Genomic DNA, 9889 nt, shown 5'->3' on the forward strand with positions numbered 1-9889 from the left:
CATCCATTTGCAATGTACAGCTGAGTAGTTTTTAGTATATTAACAGAGGCTAGCATAGACCGTTGATACCCACGTCACCACTCGAAGAGCATTGGTCACCATCTGAAATTATATCTTATAGCTCATTGTCTATGTATTTGCTACTTGTTACTCCTATAGTGAAAGCTATGGAAATACTCTTCAGATTTTCAAGAGAACATCTAGCAAGGAAGACAATTGACAATGGATGTTGGCATACCTCTGGAAATACTAACAAATTTGTACCAAAACTATGCTTCTGTCAGGCTACTCCTAGGCAATAATTGAGCAGGACCTATGTACAAGTGTTGTCCTATTCTTGAGGGATTCCTTGCAGTGATCTGTGAGGCTTTAAGATTCCCCATTGAGCTAGCCAAAAGATTTTTAGAACCGTGTTAAAGTCTAAGAATCTTTCTGCTCAAACAGGTTTCTTTATCAATCTCCTTCCACATATGGGAAGCCCCTCTGGACCTTGTGGTTTAGGGGAATCCATATATGCAATCCCAGGGCAAAGTTATTGGAATTCTGATAAGTAATGCCAATCTACCACTTGCAGTGCAATCCACTCCAAGAATAAAGACACTAAGGCATTGTTGTAGCATGGCAAGCTAAGGGGGTTTTAAGTCCAGCTAAAACAATGGCTAACTAGAACAAAAGCCTTGACAAAGAACTTGATCTTGGTGTTATTTATTTGAGAAGAGGGGAGTGGGACAGAGATAAGTGACTGAGAATGGTGCGAAGTTCATGAGTGCTGTGAGCTTGGCTAGGTAGGAGGTGAGCGAGCACATCTGTGACAAGCAGAGAGATAGAAAGTAGCCTGCATAACACAGTTTGAGGGAGTACCTTATGTTTAAGGGTCTGTCCTTTTGCTCTAATGTGTAATGTTCACAATCTGAAACACTGTAGTTTCTTTCTAGAGCCTCAGTCTTATCTAACAGCAGTGTGTTATCACTTGACCTACCTCACCCATATTACCTGGGAGCTGTAGGCTGGGCATCACTGAGCTGGTATTGCTTTGAAGACCACACATCAACACCTCCAGTAGATCCATTTGCATTACTTAAAGCCAATTAAGGGCATAAAGAAATACCCTAGCCAGATCTGTACCTATGAGTACATGGAAGTGTGGTCAAATATTCTTCTTTCAAGGAAAGTGGTCCAGGTAGTCCTACACATCCATACAAATGAGAACCGCATGGGAATCTAAAATCATTCCCTGCTTACAACTCCTTCATCACATTTAAAATAGTAATAATTTCTTCAACAAATGTGCTGCAATCTAAACCTACCTTGGTGTCTGCTTCTAAAAAGACCCAAAAGGACCCTCTTGTTATGTGTCCTGATGAAGTGACATGGGGGATACTGCTAGGACTGACCACTGAACCAACAGAAACTTAGCAGTTGAAGAAGACCCCAGGGATGAGAGCTTCGATGTCAAGAGGCAGTGATGAAATCAACAGGTGACAGCAGTAGATGTTATTTTATGCCAAAAAGGTAGCTGGAAACCTGTATACATCGTATGCCAGTCCAGAAGTTAGGTTAGATGAGGCAACCTGGAGCAAAGACCAAAAGAGGCAAGCAGAGTCTGGTGGCACTCCGATTTCTAGAAGGACCTGTAAGTTTTCCCTATTCCGTTTACTACACTCAATAGTATGGAAGAGCTGCCCGTATTAGAACAGTAAGAAATGTCACTCTGATTTCTCCAGCAAGCTTTTCTCAAGAGCAGCCTCTTCTTTGGTGCTCCTGTGCATCTGTTATGTACTCTCATGTATTTTCTTTCTTTTTTTTTTTAACAATTTTTGTTGCCTTTTATTGTCAACAATGATTACTCAAATAAAAAAAGAAACCTTTATTGGCTAACGTCGGTTATTGAAAAGCCAAACCTTTCCGGCCCACTTCATATTCTCTTTCAGCCAATTCAGGGCAGAACAGTGTTCCAAACTGTAAACCTGCTCCGTATTAACATTGATGGTCATGTGCTTAATAAAAAGCTTTGGGTTCGATAAGTGAGCAGCCAAAATTAACCTTTTGACTGCAGCTTGATAATCATCCTTGCTCCAAGATTTATTTTCTTCACATCTTTTCAAAACTATCTGTATCACCTGTGTAGAAGTTCCTGGACTCTGAATACTACTAGCATTAGATACCAAGAAGATTTCAATAGCTAAAAGCATTTCAATCTCAGATAAATAACAAGGGATCAGTAGAAGTTTTCAGTATAAATTTCCCTCCAATGGTGGGTAGCAACCCAGAGAAACAGCACTTTTGTAGTGAGTTCTGGCTTCGAGCCACAAGTTACTCCTTCCTAAAGAAGTAATTAATCTTCTTAGAAAGGAAAAATCGATAGGGATGTCCTTGGAAACCATGAATTGTGCCACTGAGGACGACATATCCAGATTGTTGCTCTCTATACAGCCATCTATGAGCTTGCTGAAAAGCAGGCCAGGCAGCGAGACCACCACAGTTTCTTGAGAATTTTGAATACCTGGTAGATTCTGCAAAACCTCAAATGCCTGTCCATAAAGGCTCTTGGCTAAGGATTCATGTGCAGTTGCACAGAGCAGATTATGTCGCTGAAGCACTTCCAGTCTATCACAAGGCCAAGGTGGAGTATTGATTATCCACTCTGATTCTCTTAGGACCCAAATGGCACCATCAAGGCTTCCACTTTTGAGAAAAACTTCTGTACCAATGTTCACAATTTGACATGTTGGTGCTGACTTTGCAGGCCCTGTGAGTCCTTTTAAACTTGTAATATGTATTTTTAACTCATACAGCTTATCCAAGACCTTCCTTCCCTTAGACCACTGCATCAGCTTGTGATAGAAGTACACAGCATTGATCCCAATTCTTCCTAGCAAAGTCTTATCTATGTCACTATTCTTTGGATCTCTGATAACTGTCTCAGCAAATTCACAAAAAGGAACGCCTGGTCTTTCTTCTTTACTGCCTTTTGTGAGTGTTTCAGCAACACAAGCACAAAATCTTTGGAAATCTGCAAAGTTTTCACAGTCCATTTTTACATTAATGTATAAATTTCCCAATTTGATCCAGTCACCTTTTTCTTTACAATGCTCTACTTCATTCAAGGCTGAATCTAAATTATGCTTCCAGTTCTTTGTGAACTTCCCCATCTGTAACCTGGATTTGAGTTCCAACACTGTAGATATTTCCTGTTTGGAAGCCTGCAGTTGGCATAAAAGCTTAACAATATAATTAAAATGTTCTGGGTCAAGCATCATCCCAGCTTCAACAAGCTTACAAAAGGTATCAATTAAGGCAGGTACAGCATTCCTTAACTTCCTAGTTGCCACGCACTCAAAAATTTGTAGTAATATTTTTAGAGCAGGCAGCATTTTAATCACTATGCTGAGGTTCACTACCTGAAATACTTCTTTCAATAAGCACTATTTCAGTAAAGAAAGCAGGAGCTCATCAAGTACTCGTAAATCAAAGTGTATCCCAGGAGGAAACTTCTTGTAGTACTCCATAAAAATGTTTACTGCACGCTGCAGCAAACACCGTTTGTTGATACTTATATATTTCTTAAATATCTCCATGCAAACCTTTTCATCCCCTGGCTCAGGTACATGACCAAACTTGCACAATGATCACTCACAGCCCCGGATGGTGTTAAAATGAAATTTGCAGTATCTGTGGGGGATCGTCAGCCCCAGTGGCTTCTGGGACATCTCTGAATTTCTTTCCCTTTTAAATGTTTCACAAGCTTCAGGATTCTGCAGTTTTAGGACAGAAGGTTTTCCAGGAAATCTCACATCATTCATCCGGGGCTTTGGTATTACACCCTCTTGATGGCCACTTAGGTTCAAAGGGAGCACTGGCAAGTGCAGAGGTTTGGGGCTCAGTGTCGCTAACTGACATTCACCAGCCATAATCTCTCCATTTCTAGAATCGTTGCTTTCACAAACTTCATAAATATTTTCTTTGTCTTCTTTAACAGTCATCTTGCTAGAAACTCCACACTTTTCATCTGAGTCTGAACCTGTTACTTGTTCACTGAGGTTTCCAAGTTCTTCATTTACAGAGGCCTCATTAGCAACTTCTAAAGAAACGTTTGTACCTTTGGAATCATGCTTTATCTCATTTGCTGCTGGCAAGGAAGTGCAGATTTCCAACTTCATCAATCCAGGGTCCAATACAGCACATTCTCTTAAGTCACGTGATTCTTTTTCTGGAAGTTCCATGTGCTTGGAATCAGCTACATGATGTTCTGCAGTGGCATTGGGCTCACAACTTCTTTTGGGGACTTCATGACTTCTTTTGGGGACTTGCGAAACAAATGAGATCTCCCCTTCACTGGAGACTCCAAAGAGGTCAGGATCATCTTGAATTACATCAATTAAAAGGACATCATCTTCATAAGCTTTAAGAATATCTGGAAACTCCACTTTGATTTCTGAAATGCGTTTAGTCATTTTTGTACCACTTCTCTCAGAGAAAATTGGGTCAAATGTTTGGTCTTTAGAGCAGAGAGAACTTTCCTTTACACAGCTAGGCTTATAAGACAAAACATTATTTCCAATTGTGAGAGAAACAGGTTCTTTACTAGGAATAACATTTCTTCGCTCAGGGATGTGATTGAATAGTTTACTGTCATCACCTTGCTTTGTAAATCTTGGAGAAATACTACAGGGATTTTTACTGTAGAGAGAGTTAGAACGAGCTTGCCCTGAAACGACACCATTTTGTATGCTAAAAGACTGAGGTCTTGGTGTTGCTGAGGAGGCACATTCTTTGTTCTTATTCTGCCTTAACTCTGCTCCAGATAAACTGTCAAGGAGTTCTAGTGGACTATATGCTTCTCTTTCTGATGACTTGGCATTTAGGTTTTTTTCTGTCTTATTTTTAAGTAAAGGAATTTTAAAATTAGGCAGCCGTCCTGTGTTTAATATTTTACCCAAGTCTGGAGCTACAAGTGCTTGCTTAGCAATGCAGGCTTTTTTATGAGTAGTTTTGTTTGCAGAGCTATTTGCCTCTTGGCCATCTTGGTAAGCCACAGTCAAATTAAGTTTTGTTACATTCCCTCTTGTTTTTTTACTTCCTGGTAAACTTTGAGTCACATTAGTTACTTGGGTATCCTCAATACTTTTAGAAACTACCTCTGACCCACTTCTGCTAAGTTCCTCTGACTTTATCTTTTTATCATAAATTATAGGGTCCTTTATAGCCACCAATGTAGATTCTTCAGCTGAAACTGAAGACGAGCAATCTAAATTAGAATCCAAATTTTCCTTATTTGAGTGTTCAATGTTTTTTTCCATTAAGGAGCTTTGTAGCAATTTGGAATCAGAAAACTGAGTCTGCTTTGTTTGATGTTCAAGAAAATTATCTTGCCTAAAATTTCCCTGGGATCCAGGAAGTGAGTAATTTGAGTTTGGCAAAATAGCCTTTTTCCAATAATAGGGAGATGTTCTAGCACATGAATATAAAGGCCAGCTTCTTTTACCAGTGATTGGTACTATTCTGCGGCAGCTTAGCTTTGAGTCTTCAGGTTGTTTTCTCAAATGTTCTTGTGATCTGTTTTCAAGATGATAGCTATCACTGGGTGATTCCACTGTGACAGAGTTTGTCACAGTCTTAAAATACTCTTCTGGTTCTATACTTTGGCATTTCAAGTACTCTGAAGTTTTCCTTGTTTCTTCTTTCAAAAGTGGCTCAAGGATTTTTGGAAACATAGTATTTGCATGATGTCCAGCACTTGGTTCTTTTTCTTCTGTTTCTGGGAGAGTCGATAATTGATACTTTGGAGAGGGTGTATTACAGTATTCTTTTCTCAAAATTTTTAAAGGACTTTTCTTAGCCTCTGTTATCTCTGCTTCTTTCCCCTCCATATTTATTTGGGTTTTTTTCAACACCAACTCAGACTCATTCCACAAGTTAGAGAAATTCTTCTCCAGTGTTTCTTTTATTTCAGGTAACTTCATCTTTTTTCTGGGTTTTCTCCTGACATTGCTCTCCTCTACAGAATATTTATTTTTTTCACTTGGAAGGTAGGAAAGTGAGCCATTCCTTTTACTTTGATATAAGTTACTGTTTTCAAGCGGTAATTTATTTATTCCCATTACACTTCCTTCCGTTTCTAGGAGCTTAGGAATACTGTTTGTGTCACTCTTCTCAGCAGGTCTCTTAAGGTTCTTTTTCTTTACCTTCAAGGAATTTTCTACTACATGTATACATCCACTGTCGGGTTCCTGTGCAAAGCTATTATTACAGACCTTCCACCTCAGGCCCCGAAGACGCCCGCGCCGCCGCTCTCCTCTTGCGCCCCGGCTCCTCCAGCCCCTTGGCCTTCGGGCCTCGGCCTCTCTCCTCGACTGGCCTGGGCGCAGGCCGGTGGCTACGCTTCCTCGGGCCTCACATATCGCCATCCCGCCCCGGGGCCGTCGCGGGGTCAGTGGCACGCCGCCGCATGGAAGCCCTCAGGAGGCTGCAGCCGCCGACGCGCGAAGGCCACTCTCATGTATTTTCACATGGGACTTCAATGCCTCTATACTGCACATTGAAGTGGCACTGTATAACATAAAAATAAATGTAATATTTGTATCAATTATCTAAAATTTCAATTTTAAAAATGACATTAAATGACAAAAGAAAAAACAAAAGGAAAAGACACAATGACTGGGGAGAGATTGAGAAGCAAGGCAAAGATGCCTTCACTCACACCTTGGGGGGATCTTGCCTGCGCAGGTAGAACAAAGATGCCTGTGCTTTTCTTCTGCCCTGGGCTCTGCCAGTCAGGTAGCTTTGATGCTGCAGCCTCTTCTGTAAGTTGATGACCTCAGGTAGCTGGAGCTAAATACGTCCAACACCTGCTTAGGTGTGTGGCATTCAGACTGCCTGCCTCTGTTCCTTCTCACTCCCATCCTTTACCGCCTTTACCACATCATTCCTCCAGGTGGTTGTACGCATTGAGTGGGGGATAGCAGCTTCAGTCACATAGCAGGCATATATGCTCAGGTGTTAATCTGAGAAGACACCAGGCTGCCATCTTTTATTTACCCCTCAGGAACCCCTCCCCGAGTGTCCAGCATCATGAGCTCCATGATGCCCCTTGGTTAGTGAAATCCTTGGATGCTCAAGTCCTTAATGTAAAATGGTGCAGTACATCTATATAATCTGTGGTTGTCCCCTAAACCTTACAGCATCTCTATACAACTTATACTACCTAACTCAATACAAGTGCGGGGTCCATGATTATTAGACTGTATTGTTTAGAGAGTAGTAATGTGGAAAATCATCTGAGTGTTCAGTACAGATGCAGCCACCATAGGTTTAACTGAATTTCCTATGTGGTAAGTCAGATCCACACACTGTGTCCATGGATACTGAGGGTGATGGGTCCTGAGTTGATCACAACCCGTGCAGATTTTCCCTGATGGTGCGTGACACTGGCACAACTGTTGGCTTCCTTCCCCTTTCCTGGCCTTCTGTGACTCTGTCATTGTTCCCAACTCTGCATCATATCTTTCTGCATTGTTTATACTTCTAAGATCTTCCTGAACAGGGCTGCTGTTTGGAAAGAGATACATGCTTCTCTGTCCCCTGCCACTCTCTGTGGGACAGGAGGGGCCATCAGGAGCCAGTCTGCCTTGCCCATCCTTGTTTGCTGGAGAGATATGGATGTGCTCCTCCTGATCCCAGGGCTCTCCAGGAGTACACCACTTTCTCCCTCTCCTTCCCCTTCTCTATTATTTTTTTGGACCTGGGGATTGAAACTCAGACTTTCACACAGAGATGCATCTCAAACCACTTTGTATTTTTTACTTGCGGCAGGATGAGGCTGAGTTTTCAGGGCTGGGCTCAAACTTGCCATGCTCTTGCCTCAGATTTCCAGAGTGCTGGGATTATAGGCATGGACTACCAAAAAATAATAAAAAGCCCTTACATTTTTATGCATATATGTAGTATATAAGTTACTCACCACACCGAAGAGATACATATCTTTAGTTTCAACAAAACCACTGTGGGTCTCTATAGAGAGAAGTCTTTAGGTGAATTTTCAAGGCAGTGAATTTAAATGGGTAAGTTGAGAGACCTGGTTGTAGTCCTATACTAGTTTTGTTTTTTTCTTTTTATTGTTACTATTTTTATTACTGCATTATGACAATCTAATTCCACAAAACATTGAAATTACAGCTGTTTCCAGTTTCTCAGTGGAAGGTTATGCATAGCTCCATATTCTAAACTATTACTTTTGAACCGTATTGCAGTTGTTTTACATCACAATGGATCAGTCTGGAATTGCAATGCAGACCCTCAAAATATAAAATGGAAGCATTTAAAAAGTTTGTGCAACATTTTTTCACTAATGATAAAAGCTACTTTTATGGACAATTTGCCTTTTGTTAAAATATATGAGGTTGCTGCTATATTTTAAAATGTTAGTCACTGTCCTGTTACAATGTTGTATATAGTTAGATTTCTAAATTTCTGTGTAAAAATGTGTAACTGTTTTTTCACATTTTATAGGGATTTAAAGTTTAGAATATCAATAACTGTTGGAAAATACCGGATCCATGTTATGTCTAAGGCGTTTGATATTCAGACAGATAGTGATGTTGAGCTCAACTGCCTCTGTTGTGGGGTAATAATATCATTAGGCTTCTCTTCTGCATGGTTAATAACTTAAGTCTGCAGACTAAAAATTAGAGAACAAGAAGAGCTACAAGGACAGCCAACATTGTGGCCTTAACCCTTCAAGGTCAGTGAGTACAGAGGACATAGGAGAATCTGTACTGTAACAACCTGTAACTCAGTGGTGTCCCAAATTTTCTGATCAATGAGATTATGGGGCCAAAGAGGAAAGTGATTGATGATGTAGAGTGTGTCTAAGGAGAGTCACATGGAGAGAAAACATTCTCTCAGGCTTTCACAGAGAGCACATTGGCCAAGCAATGACTGTGACTCATCCACATGGCTGACGCTGACAAAAGATCTACAAACTGATACAGGGTTTCAGGACAAATCCTGAGGGGATTTGACTGATCTTGTCAGATACAAAAGTTACATTTTTAGTTATATAGGTCTTGCTTTAACTTGGTCTTAGCCATCTAGTAGAAAAGTATAAGCACAAGGTATAAAAAGTAAAGCCACCCATTTCTGACAGGACTAAAAAAAAATACAAAGGAAGGACCATTTTATATCTGCATATGCAGAATAGTTAGGATAGATATACTGCTACTTTTGCTTAATTCAATGAGAAGAAAGATTTGTACTAATAGTGTTTGGACAAGATATTTTGTCTGCATCTTGTATTATGGATAACCACTAAGAAGATAACAATGTACAATGTAATAATTATTGAGACTGTCCTATTTATTTTTTGAACCTGTCTCATTGATATTTGTTTCTCAATAAAATAAAAAGTCATATTAATATGCTGAGCTGTAAAAGGCTCAAGTCAACAGTTTCTGACATTGTCAATTCTGCTGATAACCCACTCTATTATGGACTATTGCACTATATTGGGTTATTTTGCTGAATTCAAGTACCTACAATATTTGAATGGCAATAGAAAAACCATCTCTGAGAAAACAAAACAAATAAGGGGTATATAAATGAAGGACCATCTTGTAGTGAAAAATATATATGTATCTGTATATAGAAAATAGGATAGGGACCTGCTCATTGGCTCAGTTGTTTAAGTGCCTGCTTAAGCAAAGCAGTCAGGCTCAGGATTCTGTGGTTGATCCCCAGATCCTCATGCATTACCAGACCTGCCCTTAAGGCATCCTGAGCCAGCCCCTCCCCCACCCAAAAAAAGAAATCCTTTTCTGACAAAAGATCTACAAACTGCCGTACAGGGTTTCAGGATAAATACTGAGGGGATTTGACTGACCTTATCGATACA

General features: G+C 40.3%; 1 pseudogene; it reads right to left on the minus strand.

Moving 5' to 3' along the window:
- Positions 1-1874: 1874 nt before the first annotated feature.
- On the minus strand, positions 1875-6407 carry LOC101572317 (annotated as a pseudogene).
- Positions 6408-9889: the final 3482 nt, after the last annotated feature.

Source organism: Octodon degus, unplaced genomic scaffold, assembly GCF_000260255.1.
Source record: "Octodon degus isolate 3935 unplaced genomic scaffold, OctDeg1.0 scaffold00117, whole genome shotgun sequence".
NCBI classification, from domain to species: Eukaryota; Metazoa; Chordata; class Mammalia; order Rodentia; family Octodontidae; genus Octodon; species Octodon degus.